The following is an 11,654-nucleotide window of genomic DNA, read 5'->3' on the forward strand; positions in this document are numbered from 1 at the left end:
AGGGATTTCAGATGATTCAACTGTTTGCACAGATAAAACTATGATGGAAAACACAACTAGAGGTAATTGTAGAATAGGCCCCTCTGGGTTGGAGATAATTGGACACCAGGACCGGTCTCTACAATTCAAGGAGTTTTTAACTATAGATATAGGTTCTGCAGATTTGGCCCTTGTGTGGGATACGGATAAATCACACTTCAGGGGTATTTATAAAGTAGAAATGATCAAATATAAGCACAACTTAAATAATAAATCAAAAGACCTAGAGATAAAAGTTCAACAGAAGGAAAAGATCTTTAAAAAAAATCCAAATGAAGAGAATAGAAAAGACTGGATACAAATGCAGAATTTGCACAGGGAACTACTTCAAATTTCAGGTTAACAGGAAAATATCTTCCCGAGCTCGTAGATATGTAGTTGAGGCTAATAGACCAGGATATCAAACTGCCTAGATTATCTGATACGGATAGAGAAATGTTAGAAGCATCTATTACCCGACAAACTATAGTAAACAGATGCCCCTGAGAAAAATCCCCCAGATTGGACGGTTTTCCAGCTGAATTCTATGGTAAATTTAAGAATGTAATGGTGGATCAATGGATTAATGTATGGAACAATGACCTTAAAAAACAGATCCTTTCTCCATCAATGCGAGAAGAGCCTCTCGCATTGATGGAGAAAGGATCTGTTTTTTAAGGTCATTGTTTTAATTCCTAATGTCTGATAAGGATATAAAGAGAGTAGACTCTTACTGTCCTATATCTTTAATAAATACAGACAATGAAATCTTATCCAAATTTCTGTCCGAGAAGCTAAAATGTTGCATACGAACCTTAGTCGACCCAGATCAAAATGGGTTTATGCCACGTACATCAAAAAAGGATGAAATTAGGAGTCTGTATATGAATTTGCAGGTTGTTTTTCTAAGGCGTAGGCACAAAGAACCTGCAGGGTATGATGGGAGGGGCAGGTTTATATAGCCTTCAGGGAAAATGGCCAGTGCCTATAAATGGTGCGCTGGCCCTTTAAATTCACTGAAGCCGGCGGGTGCAGGCCCTAGGAGATGGGGAAATGCACGGAGCAAGGCCAGAAATCAGGAGAGGGGACAGGTGAGTGACCCGCGATATGGCTTTCGGACTATATTAAACTTAATGTCATTCCTATGACAGAAAAAATTAAGGGTAAAGTAAAAGTCTGGAAGGGGATCTCATTGAACATGATGGGTAGGATAGCATCATTGAAAATGGCAATCCTTCCAGTGACTCTCTATGTATTATAAGTATCACCGGTTTATATGCCAAAAAAAATCTTCAAAATAATGGAAAGTCTGTTTCGCAATTTGGTTTGGCGCAGAAAAAAGCCAAGAATTATCCCAATTCACAAAAAGATTCAGTTATTCCTTGTATATAGAACATATTATTCTCCTAAAAGACTAGAAAAATGTTACGGCCTAAGAAGCTCTCAATGTAGTAGATGCCAGGCTGAGGCACTGATGACCTGCACATATTTTGGTCGTGTGTTATATTAAGGAATTCTGGGAGTTGATATTTACAAATTATAAAACAGGGGCCATACAACCTTCAGACATGTACAGTATGCTTGGACTACTGGAGGGAAGTCATGTTTTGAATAATATTAATTTCGCAGTTAAGAAACTACTTTTCCTAGGTAGATACTTCATAGTTAAAAATTGGATACGGTATTGAAGGAACCACCTACAGTGGAAATGTGAATTAGAATAATGAATATAACATTGCAGAATGAATAGTTTAGTGCTGGGAAGAAGTAGAAGAAAAATGTGTAGATCTAAGGCCGTCTGGATGAGCTGGAGAAATAATATTTTTACGGAGGACGAGACAAAGACTGGGGGAGGTGAGGCCAAGAGAAGATTTGAGTCTCTTTGTCGGGAATATGTGAGTAGGGAGATGGAGGGTGAGCGGAGAGGAGTGAGGGGTGAGGAATGGGGGGGGGGGGGTTGGACGGGAAAGGTTTGTGGGTTTTTTTGTGTTACTTTTTGGAGGGTAATATTAGGAAAATGGCTTTTGGTACGGTAGGATCAGAGAAAGATAATTGGTCTTAAAATGAGATTAAAGGGAGAGATATATAGAAGAACAGGTGGAAGTAGGGAAGAAGGAAGGAAAGATATGAGAAAGGACTTTAGTTAAGAAAGAGATTACGGCTTTGTACAAGTGTAGGGATGTGGCCTCATTTGGATATTGTGATAAATATTTGTATTATTTTGTAACATATTCCCTTTTATATTCATAAAATAGAATCTATTTGTAGTGAATTTTCTATTGTCGTTTTATGTTATATTTGTTTAATCTAAATAAAGCAGGTAAAAAAAGAACATAGAAAAAAAAACTTGAACTTGAACATGAACTTAGATCAGTTTAGTGCATTTCTTAGTATTAAACTTAAATGATGCTAATAATTAATTAATAGCAAGTTCTTTATCCACATAAACAAACATTACATCACTATTCTCCATATATAATGTTCTATTATACAGCATAAAGGATAATAGAACAAAGCGGTTACTTACCTTCTTGTATGAGAACCAGCCCTGCAATACAGAATAGAAGATGCGTCACTAGATGTAATATAGTCCTGGTTGGTGTTGAGCAAAGTTTGGCTTTGTGTCGCACTTTACTAGTTGGGGTCACCTGGGCCCAACCCCGAATTTCTTCATAAGTAATGATCTGGGTTTGGGTTCCCCCCTTCCCCCATCAATAATTACTATTACTATCTACAAACCGCAACTTTTCTGATGAACAATTATTACAATTTCACTTTCATTTACACCTAAAAGCTCATTTTCTATTTATAATTATTAATATTTTTATTGTATAGTAAGAAGTGTAACTACATATTTCTGCAGATTCTGACCCGGAGAGAATCACATGAAGCTGATATGTCTCAGTCCTCCGATAGAAGCTTCTAATACATGTAACTATCAGCACAATTCTGTTGTTGTATTAAATGTGTCGCAAACTCCGACTAAGCACTAACTTGCCCCATTAGGAGCACATTTTTCTGTCTTGTGGGACATAGAGCAGCCGCGACACAAAACTGGTGCAGAGACTTTAAAAATTCTTGTGCAGGATCCAAAGACGTTCTATTCAGTGCAAAATGGGACAGAAAACTGGCGCAGCCAATATAATATATCTGGGCCATTATATTTGCTTTGTACTGTGCACTTTATACATAGGGTGATGACGCACTGTTGTCTTGTAATTTTGCACAATACTATGATTCTGCCATTATGATATCATGGACTTGTATATATGCTGTATATATCTGCTATGTAACAGCAGGAGGAGCTGAAATGTTGCACTTTGCATTCTGCGCACAGACGCAATGACTCGGGAGTGCGGCTTCTATGTGTCTTTATAGTCTATAATAATGATACATAAGCAGAATACGGTCACAATTCTTAGACATTCGGGGGGTGTATCATATTCTGCTCCGGCCTCCTGAAAGATATCCCGTGGTACAGGTGAATCATGTGTCCGTTTTGTTCTACGCCAGGTGCAGTCTTTAGTGCACAGGGGTGGGGCATTCAAGCCCTGCACCGGCTCACTCTACCGGGCAGCAGCTGCCGCTTCCCCAATTATTTGCACCAGGAACTGCAACTAAATCACGTCTTGTTTTCAGGAGTACAAGTCATAATAAATCCCCCAGAGGATTTTCTCAACACATTATTCAATTGAAAGCAAATAATAGTTAGTGATGTTGTGGGAGATTTGGCCCAGTAGAGACTGTGGTAGCGGAGATTTGGGATACAGTTCAAGACAGTGACAGCATAGTACAGTCTAAAACAGGTCTCAAGTAGCAGGTACAAAATAAACAGCCTTTTCCTTAAGGCATCAAAACATAAACAAAATCCTACCCGTCTGGGTGCTAGTTAAACCGAGAGTTCTTCTAACTCAACACCAAGATACAAAGTCACAAGCGATGTTCCGGGCATGGAGGTCGGAGCTGTGTGCGCTCTGCCAGACTTCCTAGCAGACAGCCAACTCTCTCAGCCCTGCTCAGCAGCTTTGTGCAGCTTTATTAGGCTGCTCCCACAACCTGTGTCCAAGGTCTGAACAACACAAAACTTGTCCTAGCCTAACAGGGAGGTGGAATGGACCACCCCACTACCAGCCTGCGGATCCATTCCATATAAATCCGGCCCAGGACAGTTATAAAGGACCGCTCCACCAAATAACTTGTTTGAGCCTTACTTCCTGGATTTACAGTGTTTGCAGCTGGACAAAACAATCTCCGCATTAAGACCTTGCATAATTGGAAAATCCATGGGAAAAATATCGCCCATCCACAGTTAACCTCTTCAGTGTCTCACAATGTGTAGATAGTAATTCTGATATATGATACATGTAGCTGACCCTTTGGTGACTCTGTATGATGGGGACTTGGTGTGAAGCTCTGTAACTAGTAGTATTAGCTTGCTTCTATATGTTACTATATAACCCTCCTGGTATATAGAGACAGAAGGACATGGAGATGATTGTACTTACAGAGTAATAACACGGACGTCTCTCCAGACATGATGCTGGAGATGGAGGAGATGCCACGGAGCTGATAAAGAGAAGTGGATTTTTGTCAGAATGATCTTCTGTATCACAGGAAGGAAGTAGAAGTGTGAGATAACCCCTTAAGGACGCAGCCTGTTTGTACGTTAAGGCTCGGTCCTTTTTTTTTAAGACCAGTGTCACTTCCTGTGGTAATAACTTTTCAACGCTTTAAGATATCCTTGTGATTTTGAGAATGTTTTCTCGTAATATATTTTAGTTTATGTTAGTAGTATCATTTTGGTAATCCATTCCTTTTTGGGGGGGGTAAAAATTAAATAATTTAGGAAAAATTTGAAAAAAATGACAATTTTCAAATATCAAATGTTATACTTTTTAGTCAAAAAGTCATAGCACTAATTTTTTTGTTTTGTAGAAACCTTTTGCCATTGGTCTTATCATTATTTCCATAATTTGTTTTACATTTCCATTTTTTTTACGGATCTGAGAAGGTTTCAAGTTTTAGAAGCAAATTCTCAGATTTTCAAGAGATTTGAAAAATGCTAAATTTTTAGTGACCAGTTTGAAAGTGCCCTACAAAGGCTTATGTACTATACACCCCCACAAGTAACACCATTTTATGAAACTAACATCTCAAACTATTCAAATCAGCATTTGAGAAGTCTGTTAACACCTTAAATCTTTCTCTGGAAGCAAACAAAAATGGATTGAAAATTTTGAAATTTCAATTTTTGAATAAGATTATTTTAATTTAGCCCTAAAATGGATACATTCAGAAGGAATTTGAGGTAAATATACATCCCAAAATTTTTGCCCTGCTTCTTCCGAGTACGGTAATACCAGACATGTGGATGTCAACAGCTCTTTAGTCGTACAGCGATGTCCAGAACAGAGTTTGTACCATGGGGTTTTTTGAAGGCCAATTTGACTGCAAATGTTTTGTGGTGCCACAGTGTACTTGAAGAGCCCTTGAAGTAACAGTATAATAGAAAACTCCCAAAGATGTCACTATTCTGGATTTGGAGTGCCATGTCATGTCCGTAGGGCCCGTGAGGTTCCGGTGCAATAGAAACCCCCAACATGATGGTCAAAATTTAATGCAAAGTAAATGGTGCATATTAAAAATTTAGTTTTTATTTTAAAAATGTCATTTTAGCACCTAATATACTGTGTCCAACTCATGTCACTTCAGACAAACACCACAAAAATAATTATTTGGGTTGTTCCAAGTACGGCAATACCACACATGTGCCAAAAATTGACAGGCTGGGGACACGGCAGGGCTGAGAAGGGAAGGAGCGAAATTTTGCTTTTGGAGCAACCTTGTCACTAGACTGGTGTTGGGGTGCGCCAGTACCAGTACAATAGAAACCCCCAAAGTATTGACCCCATTTTAGCAAAGCGCACCCTTCAAAGAATTTATCTAGGGTTGCATGAGAATTTTAACCCCTGAGATGCTGGGTCAAATGTAATACAAAATGATGGTGGCAGTGTAAAAATTGCATTGTTTTCTCAAATGTGCCAAAGTAGGAAGAAATGTATTCAGCCCAGCTCATCCCACTGTGGATAAACACCCCAAAAATCATTCAGTGGGTTACTTCGGGTATGGCAATGCCCCATGTGTAGCAATAGTCTACAGGCTGGGGTCACAGCAGGCCGGAGAAGGGACAAGCAAAATCTAGCTTTTGGAGCACCCTTTTCACTAGACTGGTGTTGGGGTGCCCCTGAGGTACCAGTACTTTAGAAACCCCCATGTAGGGGGGGGCGTCACCTGACTTCCGGTATGAGCAGACGCATCTGAGAGGAGCAAGAACTTGAACCTGAGGACTCTTCAGCTACGGAAGATGAATCAAAACTCTTGCTCAAACATGTGTCAGCCCAACTTTTAACAGCTATACAGCAATCTATGGTATCCTTAACCACGAAGATTGAGGAGATTCGAGTGGATGTTGGTCTAATCCGACAGGATATGCAAAAGCTGAGAGACCGGGTTAAAGACGCGGAGGAGCGTATATCCCAGATGGAATACGACAACGCTCCGATACCGGCGCAACTGGCTACGCTAGAAAAAGCAGCTGAAATGTGGGCCCAAAACTTGGAAAACCGCCTAAGGCGGAATAATATCAGAATATTGGGTCTTCCCGAAAAATCGGAGGGTGCCGACCCCATTGGATTTATGGAATCGTGGTTTAAAGAAATGGTCCCGAATCTAGCTGTTTAACCTTATACACTGTGGAGAGGGCACACCGGGTCCCCGCAAAACCCCCACCGCCAGGGGCTCCTCCACGACCTATGTTGGTGCGCATACTGTGCAGTAAGGACCGAGATGCTATTTTGGGAGCGGCTAGATGCGCAGGTACTATCACCTACCATAGCAGCAATGTTGCGCTGTACCCAGACTTTTCTGCGGCTCTACAAAAATCACGCGCCACATTTTTGGGAGTGAAGAAAAGGCTCCGAGAGCTACAGATTTCTTACTCTATGGCCTTTCCAGCTCGCTTGAGAGTCATCCATGACGATCGAGTGATGTTCTTCAACTCACCCACAGAAGCTGATGACTGGCTGAATACCAGAAGACATCTGCCTAGGCCTTGACATCGCCATTTTGATCCTCATCGACATAAGTCTACCTGCGTGGCTCTACAAGGGACGCTTGACTCTTGATGTGCTAAGTATACCCTATGCTACTCGCAAGGTTTAATGACTCTCTGTTTAAGTTGTTTACCCAGATATTAATCTTTCAATATGGTTACCACAAGGATATGAGATTTGTCCAATGTTTTTTCTTATAGGTTACTCATGTTACTTATACATATGTGGTCGCCCCAATAAGGGTTAATTATGTGAATACAATAATAACCAGCTCAATCCCCTTCGGCTGGCGAGAGAATGCTGCTTATTTTTCTATTATCATATGGTCTATATACTTACATTGAGACGAGGTGATGCTCTACCTGGGAGTGATAGCTTGTGTTTACTGAGGCCACCTGTAACACAGGCTACCCCGTACTGTTTAGAAGCAGTTAGTTGGAACATAAACCCAGCCGCTTTTAGTTGCTCCATAGGAGCTTTTGTTAGTGTGCTCTTGTTGAGCAGTATTTTTTTTCTATTTGTGAACATTTAGGATTTGTATTTTATCTGTGTCTAGCTTAACCAACACTTATAGTATCCCTGCACTATGTCATTTAAATTACTCTCCTGGAATGTGAGAGGATTGGGAGATGATAGAAAACGTAATATAGTACTATCATGCATACAGGGACATTCACTGTCCATTATATGCTTAGAGGAAACTCACTTAATTCAAGCAACAGTCAGGTCACTTCATTGACCCTGGATACAATGGTCCCAACACTCAACACATACCTCACACTCCAGAGGGGTCTCAGTAATGGTTCACCGGTCTCTGAATTGGGAACCAGGGCTGGTAAAGCGGGACCCGGAGAGTAGATTCCTGTTTGTCCATGCAAACTGTTGCCAGTTTGTGATCCTCTGCATATATAACCCACCTACTACCCCCTTGACTGTATTGCATGAAGATGCCTGTTTCACTGCACAATTTCCACAAGCTGCCCTGCTCAGTATGGGTGACTTTAATGCCACCAGCGATTCCACCCTAGACAGGTTCAGAAATGATTCCAGGTCAGACCCTATAGATACCCAGACCCCGCTCGCCCGCCTGATGATGGAACTTGGGTGGGTTGACTTTTGGAGGTTACTGCACCCACAGCTGAGAGAGTTCACATGCCACACCCCTGGGAGGGATACTCTTTCAAGAATTGACCATGTATGTGGAAATAGTAGCTCCGTTGCATTGCTACATAGTATTGACCATCTGCCAAGAGAAGTTTCAGATCACACCCCTATATTAGTTGAGCTTAGGTTTCCAGTAACTCACACTTATACTACCCCACGTAAAATACATCCATTTTGGTTCTCTCTCCTGCCTGCCACTGACCGAACCCCTGCTCTAATTGAGGAATACTTAGCGAGTAATAATATGTCAGAATCGCACTCCATATACTGGGATGCACTGAAAATTTATATCAGAGGATGTTTACAATCTGCCATTACCTATGCTAAAAGGAATGCCTGTAGGGAGGAAGAAGAATTGGGGGCGCGTTGCGCCCATTTGGAGACGATATACACCGGAAATCCCACTGAGATTAATAAGGAGAATTGGTTATCTACTGGTAGACAATATCTGCGTAAGTTATATGAGAAGGACAAGAGAAGATCCTTTTTTGCGCACCAGAAGTACTTTGAACTTGGGAACCAGTCGAGTAGCTTACTGGCACACCTAATACACCAAAATACAGCCTCCCCTACAATATTACAACTGACCTCCTCAAACGGAATAGCTATTACCTCCAATGATGACATATTAACTTCTTTTTCAGAGTTTTATAGATCACTTTATTCCAAGCAGACCACTTGCTCTTCAGATGAGATAGGCTCCTACTTAGAAGCAATTGAATGCCCAAAACTTAGTCAGGACCAACGAGACCTCCTTGACGCCCCTCTCACACTTGAGGAGTTCATACAGGCCCATCTCTTTGTTAAATATTGACTATAAACTTTTAACTAAAATACTAGCCTGTCGATTAAATAAAGTCATTACCACACTGATACATACAGATCAAACGGGCTTCATTCCGTGCACATCAGATAACTTGCGTAGATCACAAATAATCCTACAGGTAGGGTCAGAAGTGAAAGAAGACTGGGCCCTGGCCTCATTAGATGCGGCCAAGGCCTTCGATTCCGTAGAACGGAATTACACCCCATGTACCCTTGAGAGAGGAACCAGACAGGGCTGCCCACTTTCCCCACTCCTTTTTGCTTTAGTGATAGAACCACTAGCCATTAAAATACGAACAGACTTTATCTATTCGGAGGTACCACATGGGGCAGGACAGGATCCCCTGGCGTTGTATGCCGACGGTCTACTCCTGTTCATGTCACACCCGGACAGCTCACTCCCTAGAGCTATATCCCTAATAAACGAATTTGGGTCTTACTCCGGTCTCCAAATTAATTGGAGCAAATCATGCTTAATGTATCTATCTCCAGATAGGGCCAATACTCCTCCAGCAGAGGCTACAGATTTGTTAGTCAAGGACAAATTCAAATATCTCGGGGTGATATTGACTAAATCCCCTAAGAATTCCCTAGAAGTCAATGTTTTTCCGCTATTGGGGTACTTTAGGGACAAATTTAAAACTTGGTCTTCCCTTCCTTTGTCAGTGGCAGGTAGGATAAATCTTGTTAAAATGGTAGTACTCCCTAAATGCTTATATGTACTCCAACAAATTTTTTTACCCAATTCCCAAACACTTCTTTAAATCCTTAGATTCTATGATAATTACATTTATTTGGAGCTCCTCCAGGTCAAAATTACAACTGGAAAAACTGCAGAGACCCAGAGATCAGGCCGGTATGGTTCTACCTGATCTTTTCTTATATTACCTGGCAGGCCAACTGAAGTTTCTAAGCCAATGGCTAACACACATACCTCTCTCATATCCTGAGAAGCGGCTTGCTGACCATTTAGGGTTGATGAGTCTTTGGTCCCTTTTAGCAGGAAGCAACCCAGAGATGAAATTGTTGCCCATACATAAAGTTGCTAAATTTGTTTGGAAAGAAGCCTCCCTAATATGCCCCCATGATAATATTCCCTCTGAAACTCCTCTTTGGCATAACGATAGCTTACCTCAGCTTTCACAACTACAGGAGGGAGATTGGTGAAGCTCTAAAGGTATTTGCACCCTAGGGGAGATTTATAAAGATGATGTTTTCTTGTCTTTTGACCAAATGAAAGTACAATTTCAACTTCAGAGATCACATTTCTATAGATACTTACAACTAAGACATGCGATACAAGCACAGTACCCCAATCCCCGTCTTGCTATCTCCTCCTACCCTCTCATAGGTTTCATCAGATCACAGGGTCCGGGTGGCATCATCTCCACTATATACTCCTATCTCATAGACAGTAAGGCTAATAGGGTACCTCTCCCAGTTATCTCCAAATGGAGGAGTCGAATTCCGGAACTCGACGGCGAATTGGTTCAGGAGATCCTGGAGTCTCATTTATATGTCTCACCTGCTATTAATAATAAACTTACACAATTATATATTATCCTCCACGCTATGCCTTCTCCTCTACAGAATGCCTACTCCTCCACAAAACGCCTGCTCCTCCATAGAACGCTTGCTCCTCCACAGAACGCCTACTCCTCCACGCTACGCCTGCTCCACCACAGAATGCCTGATCCACCACTGAACGCCTACTCCTCCACGCTACCCCTGCTCCTCCCCGCTAAGACTTCTGCCATGCCATGCCTTGCAAGTAGCGCTTGCATCCGAAGGCTGTGCGTTATGACATTGCGCTCAACGTCCGATATATCGGATGCAGAGCATGAACAGGTTAATTTTTTTTGTGTGTGAGTGTGTTTTTACTTTATGTCCCCCATGAGGTCATAAAAGACACTTTTTTTTTTTTTTTAGATTTTACTTTTTTTTTTTTCTATTACAAGTTTTACCCTGTAACTGAAGCATCTACAAGAGCCTCAGTTATAGGATAAAGGCACTTGGGACAGGTGATCAGAGCAGTACTGGGTCTAGTTAGACCCAGCAGCTCTGATTAACCGCTTTAGACCCGGCGGTCACGTGACCGCTGAGTCTATGGAGCCGGCGGCCACGCCGCTCAGCTTCTCTATGCTTCGCGCTCATTCAGCACGATGCAGGAGGATCAGAGAAGGGAGAAGCAGTAACGAACCGCATCTCCCTTCTCCCTAGGGTCTCCGGGTGCCTTTGACACCCGGAGACTGGTTCCTGCTCCCACGACTAGGGCGGGAGCAGCAGAAACTGCTGCAACGTCTAAAGACGTTGTTGCAGACTCTGGACCTGCGCCCGCTGACGTCTACAGTCAGCGGGCGAGCAGAAAGGAGTTAAGGCATCAAAACATAAACAAAATCCTATGCGTCTGTGTGCTAGTTAAACAGAGAGTTCCCCTAACTCAACACCAAGATACAAAGTCACAAGCGATGTTCCGGGCATGGAGATCAGGGCTGTGTGCACTCTGCCAGACTACCTAGCAGACAGCCAACTCTC

The sequence above is a fragment of the Engystomops pustulosus genome, chromosome 7 (genome assembly GCF_040894005.1).
Source record: "Engystomops pustulosus chromosome 7, aEngPut4.maternal, whole genome shotgun sequence".
Lineage (NCBI taxonomy): Eukaryota > Metazoa > Chordata > Amphibia > Anura > Leptodactylidae > Engystomops > Engystomops pustulosus.